General features: G+C 33.1%; 1 long non-coding RNA gene across 1 annotated transcript; it reads right to left on the bottom strand.

The window, feature by feature from the left end:
* Positions 1-10,551: 10,551 nt before the first annotated feature.
* LOC107866221 lies at positions 10,552-12,395 on the bottom strand. Its single transcript, XR_001672818.2, has 4 exons — positions 12,081-12,395; positions 11,920-11,991; positions 10,885-11,002; positions 10,552-10,775 (listed from the first exon to the last, which is right to left on the bottom strand). It is a non-coding gene; the product is annotated as an uncharacterized LOC107866221 (long non-coding RNA).
* Between the last annotated feature and the right edge of the window lie 1,673 nt (positions 12,396-14,068).

The following is a 14,068-nucleotide window of genomic DNA, read 5'->3' as shown; positions in this document are numbered from 1 at the left end:
TAAGAGTAAATTATATTCGAAAAGGGTTCAAATCAGCTAAATAAGGCAATAAATGCTAAAACAACAATCGAGCCATAAGTACCAACCCATAACTAGCACAATATCCTACTAATAGAGTAAGAAAGTAAAGTCTAGGAGGAAGCTAAGCCTAGTCTACCTAGACACCCTTGAAAGCATGCAAGAACCTCTATAATAGAGTTTTTCCCTTTCAAAAATCCTCCAATCATTTCTATGCTATCAAAATAATATTCTACATGTCAAGGTGAGAAAATATATACTAATAATGCAAAATAAGCTTTGGGTCAAGAATCAAGCTAAAACTCTCCCATGGGACCTGTATGCAAAATGACGAGATTGAAATTGTTAGCATCCCTCTCAGTTCAAGGATCTTTATCCCAAAATTGGGCACAATTCAAGCCCCATAACATCCCCAAAACAATCCCAAAATCAAATATCAAAATAAGAAATAATCGGTGAATTAACCAAAAATTTATGAGATTAAAGGTGAGGAAGTGACTATGAATTAACAAAAAATTATGAGATTAAAGGTGAGGAAGTGACCATAGTGACATCCCCAGTTCAATCCTAGCTCAAATCCAAGATTTGCTACTCTTTTCGAGATCCCGAGGCCTTTAATGGGGTTTATACTTAGTGAGAAGATGTTTAATTTGAGAAGAAAAAATATATACAACCAACAACGATGGCCATTTAAGTGGCTAAATGACTGCTTTAGCAGTCACCATTTAAGCACCAAAAAAGCTGCTTTAAAGGACCCTGTCAAGCTGGTCAACCTCCGCTTAAGCAGTCTTCAGCCACTAAAGCGACCGCACAAGACAAATTTGCTAAGTCCCAGCGGGCTCTGATCGAGTGTCCGAAATTCATTCTTAACCCCATGCATGCAAATAAACTATGCTATTCTATCAAATTTGATATTTTAGACTCAATGAAACCATCCAAATTTCTATCTAAGGTTGTTTTGATAGAACGTGGATCTAATACTCAAAATTTGACCAATACCCCAAAATGAGCCTAAAAGCCTCAAGACCCATAACCAAGGGTCTTCCTGGCTTAAAATTAACTTTCTAAAGTTAATGAAACTTCCAGAATTAGCATCTGAGGCCGTTTACATGAAGTGTTGTCCCAAGATCCTTTTCTCAACTTTAAAAGCCAGGAAGCTAATTCTCGGTACGTGAAGTTAATTTTAAAATTCCCTAAAATAGGTATATGAATCTAAAATCCAAATAAACTATTCAGTAACCAAACTTACAATTCCAACAAGTCATAAGTGACTTCGGAAAGCTATAGGAAAGCTCTAAATACATAAAAAGCACAAAAACACAAAAAAATGACCAAAAATATCATTACACTAGGCCAATATTCTTATGATTTCTGCTTATAAGATTGTAATGGTGATTAGACATATGCCCAGGAAAGAGAGAAAAGGATAACATAGTATATGAAAGTTGAAACTCTAGCCATACTGGAATCCTTAAGGTACTTTTTGGCACATATAGTATAGAATGTCATCCTCTTAAAAACTGATCACATATTTTAAGCAACATACTGCAAGAAGTTTGGAAAGTACCTTGGGAGAAGGGGGGGGTCAGAGTTATAATATTAAGGATGAGAGCACAAATAAATCACATTTCAGAGAAGGAACTTAATTTGCTAATTATCTGTTATGATCCAAACACATTGCGAGTGGCATCCATACTAACTCTCCAATGGAAAAATCATCCAACCCAAGATACTCAATACCAATACTTAATCAAATTTAAGAGAAACTAATTAATCCATTAACTAAGTCAATGCTTCTAATAGTCTACCAATAAAACTAATGTGAAAAAAAAAATCTAAAATACCCCCAAGAATTAAAAGTCATTTATCAAAACACTAATAATTATCAAAGGTGGGTTCAATCTAAAAGCAAATAGAAATATCCATGTCCAAAACAAGTAGACAAGAACTAAAACAAAGGACTCAATTATTCCCGAAAGATGTAACTCACCCTTACATCAAAATTCACTACCGTCGAAAGCTAAGGTCTTGATATAGTTGTTGAAAAATGCTCTGCACTCAAGAAAAAAAGTATATGTAATATCAGTACAAAAACTGCAATGTACTGGTAGGGTCATCAGGCAATGCAATATAATAAATGTGAACAAATAACCATAACTTAGTAAACAAGTACAAGTACAACCATGAATACCAATCAAATAACTTCATCTCGATTATGTACCGCTTAGACCTTTTCAAATAACACTACAAAATTCTGCCAGGATGTGCAAGTCAATACAAACAATCTACCAAGTAAATTTCAAGACTATCAACATAAGACCAAGTCAATAAATCCAAGATCCACAACAACAAATTAATCCTTACCTCAATTTCACATGTAAGCAGACATCAATAGAGAATAAACTATTTATTTATACTTTTTGCTTAAGACCAATCAAGGGTCGAATTTAACAAGAATAAAAATAATCACAAACTCAGTCCACTCAAAAAACTATCAAACTCACTAATATCATATAAACACATGCTAAGGGTCTTATTATCTCCCACTATCCTTGACCTGTAGGAGATAAGCTCTGTCCATGTACCAAAAATTTCAGACATCTAGTATTTGTCAATCTTATATCAACCAGTCCCATGATGATGCCTCCAAATAATAATAATAATAATAATAATAATAATAAATACCATGAGGATATCATTTATCATCTCATTCCACAAATAGCACACTTATCACAACAATCACAACAACAACAAGAATAAACAATCACACTTGTAAAATCAACAAGCATTTAATAAAACCTCACTATATGTGACTAAGACTCAAGATATCTTTTGACAATTTACTTTCTTTGAACATGCATTATAACAAGTATACAAAGAAATAGTTAACATGCACACATAAAGTAAGTTGAATTTTAGACTACATTTAACCATCACCTACCTCAATCCAAGCTTTACACCACTCAACGAACTTGTGTATTGCCTATTCTTGCAATCTCGACTTGGTTAAGGTATAAAATAAATAATATAACCATAATTTAGATAATGACCTAACACATTCAAGGATTACAACCTAATTGCATCACCCTACGGTCAAGTTTATGATCATTCCTTTGTTCTAGGATTTTCTATTGTTATTCCACCTTAAGTATACCAAATTCATGATTAAAATGATGAACTCTAAGGATGAAATCATAAATTAATAATTCTTGACCAAACCCAAGGATTTTCCATACTATTCACCTAATTATACCAGAAAATTCTCTAGGTCAAGTTTAATCCTTCTCCAAATCGCAAAAACTAGTGATTCTAGGGATTAATATTGAGAAATTAGTTACTGGGGTAGATTTATTTACCTCAATGAAGAAAAATTATGGAAAATCAGTAGAATCATCGAAAATCACCTCTCCCATCCCTTGGAAGAATGTGGAATGAAAAAAATATTTTGAATTATTTTTGCATTAATAGTGCTTATCCGGCTATATTGAGATTCACTCTTTATGGCAGGATTGACCGACAGTGACTCCCACTATAGAGAAAATGTTCCCACTATAGAGGCCTAGGAAGAGGAAAAAAGTCTTTCAACCCCAGAACATGCCCATTTTATAATACACTTTTGGACATTTCCATCTCAAACTAGCTCTTATATGTCAAAAGAGATATCGTGAGCTTTGCTAACCATAATTTACTTTTAAAATTTTTGACAGACTTCGTAACATCTTAGCATAATAAAATAACCTCATGTCACGAAATCATCCACTAATCTCTTTTTAAATTATCCTAGACCATACCACACTTGAATTTCATCCATGACTAGCCCATCCTAAAATTTTAACTCCTTATTTGAGAAAAATTTTAATCCAAATTTTAGCACACTAGGCTTTATCATAACGACAGAAAAGATCATTATATTATTGGCTAATATAACTATAGATCATCTGGCTCATACGACTAAGAGCAACAGGGAACATTCAGTTTCAAACTTTTCAAGATTTACCATCCTCCGAAAAGAAAATTTTGAACATAGAAAAAGCTCAATACCAACAATAAGGATAATGATGCATATAATTATGTAAGAGTGAATTCACTATTTTCACCCTGAACTATAAATAAAATTGCTGAGACACACCCAAACTTAAAATGGGTCATATTACCCCCCTCCCCCCAATACTAATTAAAATCGTATTTTTGATAATCTTAGTGTCTATGTGGACCTTCAATGTGTTGATTCACACAATGTGCCATGTAGGTACTAAGGTTTTCAAAAATACAGTTTTAATTAGTCCAGGGGGCAATAGGACCACTTTTAAGTTGAAGTGTATCTCAGGAATTCTATTTATAGTTCGGGGTAGAAAAAATGTATTTTCTCATTAAGTAACTTTAAACATGCGTGGATTGATATCATTAAGAAAATCTATTGGTGAAATTACAATAAATATTACAAATGCAAAAATTACAAGTGAATAAAAATCAAAATTTTTCTTCGGCTTTGGCTGAGGCGAGTATATCTCACTCTCTTTAAGGAGATTCAAGACAAGTGTTGCAAATTGTTTTACTGGTCCAACAGTAATCTTCTTGACTTATCCCCTCCAAGATACTATAACCTTCTCATAAAGAACAAATCAACAACTCTGGACTTGAGTTTATAGCTCCATAAAAAGAACATATCCCTTCAACTAATGAACTCTCTTTTTTACTATCTTTTGTGAACTCAATATTATCTTATGCTCTTGAAAATATGCAAGACTATCTCTATTTATTAGTGAGAAATATTTCATGCAATGAATAGGAAGATAAATATGGTAGATGAATGGTGTAGAAGTTACAGGAGTTACAAATGGGTACAAAAGTTACAACACATAAAAGAGTAGGATAATGGAGGAATAAAGAGTGGAAGTTACATGTAACTTATATCCACATTCTACCATTACTAACCAAGTGTTTAATGGGTCAAGAGTGGCAAAAGAATAGGAGTTAGAAGCTGAAAAAATGCAGTCATGCACAACGTGAGATGATGCCATATTATGGTAGTAAAGTTAAGGACACCCTATCTTTAGAGATAAAGAAGGGCATGAACTTTTTGTACATCGTATGCCTACTTTTTTTGAAATATTTCCGGTGGTTTTAGTAGACGGCGATGGAATTGTTAGGGTTGATGTTCCTTTTAGTAGGGCAGAATAGAAGTATAGTGTTGAATAAGTAGGTGTAACTGTTGAGTTCTATGGCGGTGAACTCAACGGCGTCAGTTATAGTGATCCTGCTACTGTGAAAAAATATGCTAGATGTGCTCAATTTGGTGAATAATGTTGATATCTAAGGGTTTTTGTAACTTCAGCAACTAATGCTATAAGGTAAAGCATTTGCAACTTAAGCAAAATAATGACACTTCAATTTTTTATGAGCTAAATTAATATAATAATCATATTAAAATACTCAAATACACTATCAATCCACCACTCATTTTAATATTAATAAGAGAGTCTACTAGCTTACGAAAGACTACCATGCATAATGAAGGTGTGCTATGCATTGAACCTCCACTTAGTAAAATAGTAATTTTTACTCTAGAGTCGTAGTGGTCTCAGACTTAAACTATAACTGCTTAAGTGAAATAAAAAGTTACTACTTACACATGATAGTCAAGGTGTTGACATAAGCTATATATCCATCACATTATGGCCTTGTGCTCTCCCAGTTTCATGAGTCTCTTTGAGAATGAGTCTAATTCTCATAGCAAGCGGCCTACCTCCACACTCACATAGGTAAAATTTGTTGAGAGTGCTTCTGTAATTTAGCACCCCACTCATACGAGCTACAGATTTTCATTAAGAGTTTCTTTTAAAATCATCCTCACAATCATTCTAGGTAAATGCACTCACACAATAGGGAGGGATAAAAAATAGTGCATTTTTTCACAACAAGTCATCATGTGATTCATTTTTTCCATTGAACCTAGCTATAGGATCCCTAGTCCCCTAGTTGGGTTTTCTCATATATGACTCAAGATTCAATAGGCTTCAATCTCATCCCCCTCCATGTGCTCCAGACCTTTTCTCTTGCTAAGGCCTTAGTGAATGGATCTGCAAGATTATCACAAGATTTGACATAATCAACAGTAATGGTACCATTTTTCAAATATGATCTAACATTACTTTGTTTTCTCCTTATAGTTATGGATTTACCGTTATAATAACGGTTTTGAACTCTACTAATTGCAGAGCTACTATCACAATAAATTAAAGTAGAAGGAATTAGCTTTTCAAAATAAGGTATTTGAAATAATAAATCTCTTAGTCAATTTGATTCATCACTAGCTAAAGCTAAAGCAATTAGTTCAACCTCCATGGTAGAGTTAGCAATTATAGTTTGATTTTTAGATTTTCAACAAATAGCACCACCACACAAAGTAAAAATATAACCAATAGTAGATAAGGAATCACCTTAAAGTATTCCAATCCACTTGAAAAAAGCCTTCAAGTACAACAGGATATTATTTATAGAATAAATCATAATTTTTCATTCCAATTAAGTATTTCATTGCTCTTGTTATATCATGCTAATGTTTATTACCTGACATGCTAGTAATCCTGCTAAGTACTCCTACTGCATATGCAATATCAGGCCTAGTGCAATCAGTCACATATCTCAAATTTCCTATTATGCTAATATATTCTTTTTGATTTATAACATCATTTTCACTTTCAATAGGAAACAAGTGAACACTATAATCAAATGGAGTTACAACATGCTTGCAATCAAGAAAAATATATTTTTTTAAAATTTTCTTAATATAATGTGACTGGTCAAGAAAAATTTCATCACATGTTCTAGTAATTTTTATTCCTAGAATAAAATTTGTCTCACCAAGATCTTTCATATCAAAATGACTTCTAAGAATATTTTTAGTTTTACCAATAACATTCATGTTTGAGCTAAAGATCAATAAATCGTCAACGTATACGAAAATATAACATCCAAATTATTCTAAGACTTATGATATATGCACTTGTCACATTCATTTATTTTAAATTCATTATCAATCATGCAGGAATCAAACTATTCATGGCATTGCTTTGATGCTTGTTTCAAGCCATATAGAGATTTAGTAAGTTTGTACACTTTGCTTTCTTGGCCAGACTCAACAAAACACTCGGGTTGTTTTATGTAACTCTCCTCATTTAGGTCTTCATTTAAAAAAGCAATTTTATATCCATTTGATTAGTTGGTAAATTAAAATTCTAGGCCTTCTAGTTGTTTAAAACCTTTAGCCACTAGCCGAACTTTGTATTTATCAATAGATCCATCCGGTTTTAACTTTTTATGTAAGACCCATTTACATCCAATTGTTTTACAACCCGGTGGTAAATCAACTAGCTTCCAAGTTTTATTGGAAATTAGTGATTTCATTTCATCATTCATAGCCTCTTTCCAAAAAATAGCATCATGTGAAAGAAAAGCTTCTTTTAAAGTGATAGGGTCATCTCCAACGTTAAAAATATAACAATCAGGATCAAAATCTTTTTCTAGTCTAGCTCGTTTACTCCTTTTTAACTCAAAATCATCATTTTCTTTATTTTTCAAAGTAGAAGTAGAAGAACTAGGTAGTGACAAAATATTTTCTTTAGTCCTTTGACCCCCACTATTTTTAGAATCAAAAGAAAATTTATTTTCATGAAAAATAGCATCACTTGATTCTATTATCACACTATCTTCAACAACAACAACAACATACCCAGTGTATTCCCACCTAGTAGGGCCTAGGGAGGGTATAGTGTACGCAAACCACATCGCTACCTCAGGAGAAGTAGAGAGGTTGTTTCTGATAGACCCCCGGCTTAGATTCAATAACAGTATAGAAACAAAACATAAATGCATATAAGTTTGTTCAGGCAAAATAAATACCGCTAGCCACAAGATAATAATAGTGCCACAAGATACTACTAAACTATATATCTGAAACCATAGACAACACACAACCCACGAATAAGAAACTTCAAACACAAATAAGTAACGCCCCTACTGCGATCGACGTCCTCTCACCCCCTAACCCTCTACCCTAATCCACATCCTCTACACCTTCCTATCAAGGGTCATGCCCTCCATAATCTGTAACTACTCTATATTATGTCTAATCACCTTTCTCCAATATTTTTTCGGCCTAACTCTAGCCCACTAAAAATCATCCACTGTTAGTATTTCACACCTCCACAATGGAGCATCGGGGCCCTTCCTCATCACGTGCCCGAACCAACGTAACCTCACTTCTCGTATTTTGTCCTCGACCGAAGCTACTCTCACCTTCTCCCAAATAATTTCATTGCTCACCCTATCTTTCCTAGTATGACCACACATCTAATGCAAAATTCTCATCTCCGCCACCTTTAACTTTTGAATGTGGGAGTTCTTAACTGGCCAACACTACGCTCTATACAACAAAGTCGGTCGGACTGCCACTCTGTAAAACTTACCTTTAAGTTTTGGGGGCACCTTCTTATCACAAAAAACTCCCGAAGTGAGCCTCCATTTCAACCACCCTGCCCCAATACGATGTGTGACATCCTTGTTAATCTCTCCATTTCCCTAAATCATAGACCCCAAATAATTAAAACTCTCCCTCTTCTGAATGGCTTGAGAGTCTAGATTTACAACCACGTCAGCCTCCTACGACACAGCACTAAACTTACACTCCAAGTACTCTGTCTTGGTCCTGCTCAAACAAAATTCTTTAGACTCAAGGTTTCTAAATCTCCAACTTATCATTGAATCCTCCCTGAGTCTCATCAATCAATATCATATCATCAGCAAATAGCATACACCAAGGCATCCCATCTCCCTAAAGGAGCAAAATACTCAATTAACATGGAATTAGTTAACTCAACCAAAGTTCTATTTTTCATTTCTGTTAAACCGTTATATGCGGGCAAATAAGGAGGAGCAGTTTCATGAATTATATCCAATGATCTAACAAAAAAATTAAACTCATATGACTCATATTCATGGTCTCTATCACTTCTTATTCTTTTTATTTTTCTACCAAGCTAATTTTCAACTTCATGGAGAAAAGTAATAAAATTCTCAAATGCATCACTTTTATTTTTCATAAAGTAAACATATGTAAACTTAGAAAAATCATCAATGAAAGTGATAAAATAAAATATCTATTTCCTTCACGAGTTAAAATTCCTCTAAATTCACAAATATTAGTATGAAATAATTCTAATAAATCAATTTTTCTTTCAACTTGAAAATGAGGCCTTGTCTTGATTTTGGCTTTACTAAAAGCCTCACATTTTTCAAAAAAAAAAAATTTGATCACTGGAATAATCCTAAACTACTCATGATTCCCACATAACAATCATTTACATGACACAAACGAGCATGCCAAAAATTAGTATATGCATATAAACAAAAGTAGATGTTTTATTCATTTTAACATTCAACTTGAACATACAATCACATGCATACCCATTTCCCACAAAAATATTATTTTTCACAATTATATATTGGTCAGATTTAATAATCTGTTGGAAACTTACTTTATTAAGAAGAAAATCAGACATCAATTTTTTTCTCATAGAAGGAGTATAAAGAATATCTTGTAAAATTAATACCCTTCCAGAAGTGAAAATCAACTCAACATCTCTCATTCGAAGCACTTGAGTGGTATGTGAATCTCCAAGCATGATGGTTTTGGACTCCTCAAAATTAGTATATTTTTTAAATCAGTCTTTGTCATAACAAACATGATGATTTGCACCAGAGTCAGCCCACTATCCACCAACATTCTCCACCATGTTTATGTTTGTTATCACCACCACAAATAGTTCTTCAGTAATGTTTGCCAGAGGTGTAGGCCCAATTTTTGAAATTTACAAAATCAAGCAATATGCCTACTCTTGCCACAAACAAAGCATGGTCCTTTTTCTTGTACATGTTGATTTTTTGCTTGGTTGTTTCCACTACTATTGTCCTTGGGATGTCTACCATCATTTTTCTTGAATTTTTCTTTTTAGACTTTAAAGTAGTATTTTTGTTAGTTTCAGGGGCAGCATTATTTGAAGAAGTTAAATTTACCTTCGGTGTGATATTGTTCTATTCTGTTTACAAAAGTGCATCTTGGCCCCTTGCTTCTTCTTCCATGCAGATTTTCATTATCAAAGTCTCAGAAGAAGTTTCCTTTTGCTTGTGGTGTATAGTTTTTTGAAATTCTTTCCAAGAGGAAGGAAGTTTATCTAGTATGCCACAAATAATAAGGTTATCTCCAATTTTGACTTCCTCGGACCTAATCTCTCCAACAATCATTATGAAATCCTGAGCTTGTTCTACCACTGATTTGTTGTCCACTATTTGAAAATAAAAAATTTGTTAGCGGCATACTTTTTCGCTCCAGCCTTCTCAGTATCATACTTACTCGACAATGCTTTCCAAATTTTCTTTGCACTATAGTATGTTCTATCATAATAATCATAAAAGTTATCAGATAGACAATTAAGTAAATAGTATCGACACTTGTAGGAGTCACCAACGTATTTTTGAACTTTTTCTTGAAGAGAAATGAGTTCTTCATCAGTCATGGAAGAGTTATCTACTTTGTTTGGATTCTTCTAAGTTAAGACATATGAAACATTGAGAAGAATTAAGTAGAAAAGAACTTTATCCTTCCACCTTTTGAAATGAGTACCGTTGAACCGGCATGGCTTGTTAAGATCTCCCATCTTGACATCCATAGATTTTTCAGTTGTTTCCATTGGAATCTCCTGAAAATTGTTGGTGAAATTACAATAAATATTATAACTAAAAAAATTATAAGTGAAGAAAAATCAAAATTTATCTTCTTCGGCTTCAGCTGAGGTGCGAATATCTCACTCTCTTTAAAGAGATTCAAGCCCACTGCAGCAAATTGTTTCACCGGTCCAGTAGTAATCTTCTTGACTTGTCCCCTCCAGGATACAACAGCCTTCTCACAACGAACAATTCAACAACTCTGGGCAAGAGTTGAGTTCAAAATTCCACAAAAAGAACACCTCCATTCAACTGATGAACTCTCTTTTTACTATCTTTTGTGAACTCTATATTATCTTATGCTCTTGAAAATATACAAAACTACCTCTATTTATAGGTGAGAAATCTTTCATGTAATGAATAGAAAGATAAATATGGTAGATGAATGGCATAGAAGTTACAAGAGTTACAAATGGTTACAAGAGTTAAAAATGATTACAAGAGTTACAAAGGTTACACATAAAAGAGTAGGATAATGGAGGAATAAAGAGTGAAAGTTACATGTAATTTATATCCATATTCTACTAATTACTAACCAAGTGTTTAATGGCTTAAGAGTTACAAAAGAATGGGTATTTAGAGGCTGAAAAAAATGCAGCCATGCACAACGTGAGATGATGTCATATTATGGAAGTAAAGTTGAGGTATAATGCTGCTATCAAAGGGTTTTTTTTTAACTTCTACAACTAATGCTAAAAGGTAAAACATTTGTAACTTAAGCAAAATAATGACACTCCAATTAAAATAATGACACTCCAATTTTTTATGAGCCAAATTAATATAATAATTATATTAAAAATGCTCAAATACACTATCAAAAGCAGAGGGAAAATACGCATCAAACATACTACTTACATGACCGTACGCCTCATTAATTAGGCTTACAACTGTGTACATTTTAGTTTGGCTAAGCTATACTAGTTATTAAAAATTTACTTCACCAAAAATAGTGCTACGATGTCTGATAAGAACTTGAAGCACAAAGGTCAACTGAAAACCCTAATAAAGTAATGAAGAACCAGTTTTATCACTAATTTTAGCTTGCCAACATAAAAACAACAGAAAAGCATAAGGAAAGAACCTCATTGGAGATCAAGAAAATAGAGAAGAGATACTTACAAAGAAGGAATCTACTATTTCACGACGACAACCTTACTCAGATCTATGGTAAAGTGGATGTTCCCAATCTACCTAACAACAGAAAAGAAAAGAGGGGTAAGATTCTAGACATGAATAGACCATATACAGCTTTCAACAAATACGTAAATACAACCATGTACCTTGGAGCAGTGAAATCTCAGTATAGAGTTAAGAGCGGAGGATCCATGTGACTTAAGAGAGAAAATTATCCAGCGGGGTAGGAAGAAGAAGTGTGACGGTTCCGGCAATAACCTTCAGGCTTTCATCTTTAGGCAAGTTCTAGTACCTTGGAGAAGTCAATTGAACAAGCTTCTCAGACACAACAACTCACAGGTAGATATAGTGCATCTGAACCGAAGCTCTTTTCGGAAAAGGCCTTTGATGTTCTTACTTTGTAATTACTAGTTTTATTTTTTTGATTAGGCCTTTAGTCCTTCTTGTTATTGCTTTTTGGAGTATTAATTTAATAAAATGGTCTTCGGACCATAAATCCATTTTTTTTATAGCATTATCCAATGTAATGTATTGGTGACACTATGACTAACATTCTATAAACTTGAGTTAATCATTATAATCTATAAATAATAATATTACTATGTAAAGTTAAAAATATCATATCTCGATAATACTATATTTAAAACAGAAAAGGTACGAATATACCCTTAAACTTTGATAAATGGTACTTATATACCGCTCGTTATATTTTAGGTACAAATATACCCTCGCCATTAATGAAAATATACAAAGATACCCTTATCACTAACGGCGGGACACACGTCGACTTCCTATTCGTTAGCGCCTTTTTAATTAAATTTGATTAAACTAATCCCAAATCCGACCCAAATTAAAACCTACATCCGACCCAAATTAAAACCACACCCGACCCGGTCTTCGAAACCTTAAAACGCGTCTCCACTACGCGTATATTCAGCCTCGCTTTCTCTGACATCTCTTACTCTCTCACTAACCTAAAAACACTAAAAAAAATATTCCTTCATTCACGATTCTACGTCTTCTACCACAATTCAAGCTCCAATTTTTTGTTCTAAACTTTGATTTAAACAACCAAAAATCAATTTTTGCTTTCATTTTAATATCATAAATTAGACATTATATCATGTCCGAAATTAGTTGTGATTCTATTACTAATTCGGTGAGGACTTGTCTATATGGTGAAATTGCTCATTGTTTCACTTCAAGGAATCAATTGAATCCCGAAAGAAAATTTAATAAGTGTCCTAAACTTAAGGTATGTTTTTCATCAAGTGTCAATTCTTATTTTTTGTAAGTTTCAATTATATGATATAAGATTGAAAGAGACAACTTAAAAGAAAAATTGAAGATTTTAGAGAAAAGAAACTACTCCGGGTGAACAAATCAAGGAACTTGGACGAAAAATTATTGAAGATGAGGATGTTCTATATTATTTCATTTGTTGTGTTTGGCGGATTTATAATTTTAATTTTTAAGTGATGAAGCTGAACAATGTATTTTGAAAGTGATTAAGATTAAGGTAAGACTATATTAGGCTTCACTATTTTTTTAATTTGCTTTTAAGATTAGACCTCTTTTTATGCTTGGTTGTATTAGTTGATTAGGCTTTGGGTTTGCAATATTATGAATTGTCTTATAATTGAACAAAGATTTCTCTGTTTTGTACAATGATTTCTCTATTTTGTTTTTCTTTTGATATAGCTCAAAATTGAGCATTGAAATAGATAAATTTTGCTCGATAATTAAGATGCAATATACTCAATGTAATTCCATAAGTGGTATATATAAAGGGTGGGTGTACAAAAGTCGGATAATTCGAATGCTATATACAAATGGATCAGGTAATAGTTTTCATCCTGGGATTTCAAATACCATACTGTTAAGAGCATGTAATTGTCATTGTTTGGTTTCAATCTTATGGCTTGAAGCCCATCCATGAATGGCATGCATAAATCCTGCACAAATAGCACAAGTAAGCATAAATACCTCCCTGGCTAATATTTGATACCAAACGTATGAGGCATTAATATATGTAGAGCCTGAGAGCAAGTAAATGTTTTGCTAAGTTATTGGTATGTCATCTACTGCAAGCATTACACAAAAAAAAAACATTATGAAATGTTTTTATATGTTG

The sequence above is a fragment of the Capsicum annuum genome, chromosome 3 (assembly GCF_002878395.1).
Source record: "Capsicum annuum cultivar UCD-10X-F1 chromosome 3, UCD10Xv1.1, whole genome shotgun sequence".
NCBI classification, from domain to species: domain Eukaryota; kingdom Viridiplantae; phylum Streptophyta; class Magnoliopsida; order Solanales; family Solanaceae; genus Capsicum; species Capsicum annuum.
Note: the sequence above shows the minus strand (reverse complement) of the source record. Positions and strands in the feature narration are given on the sequence as shown.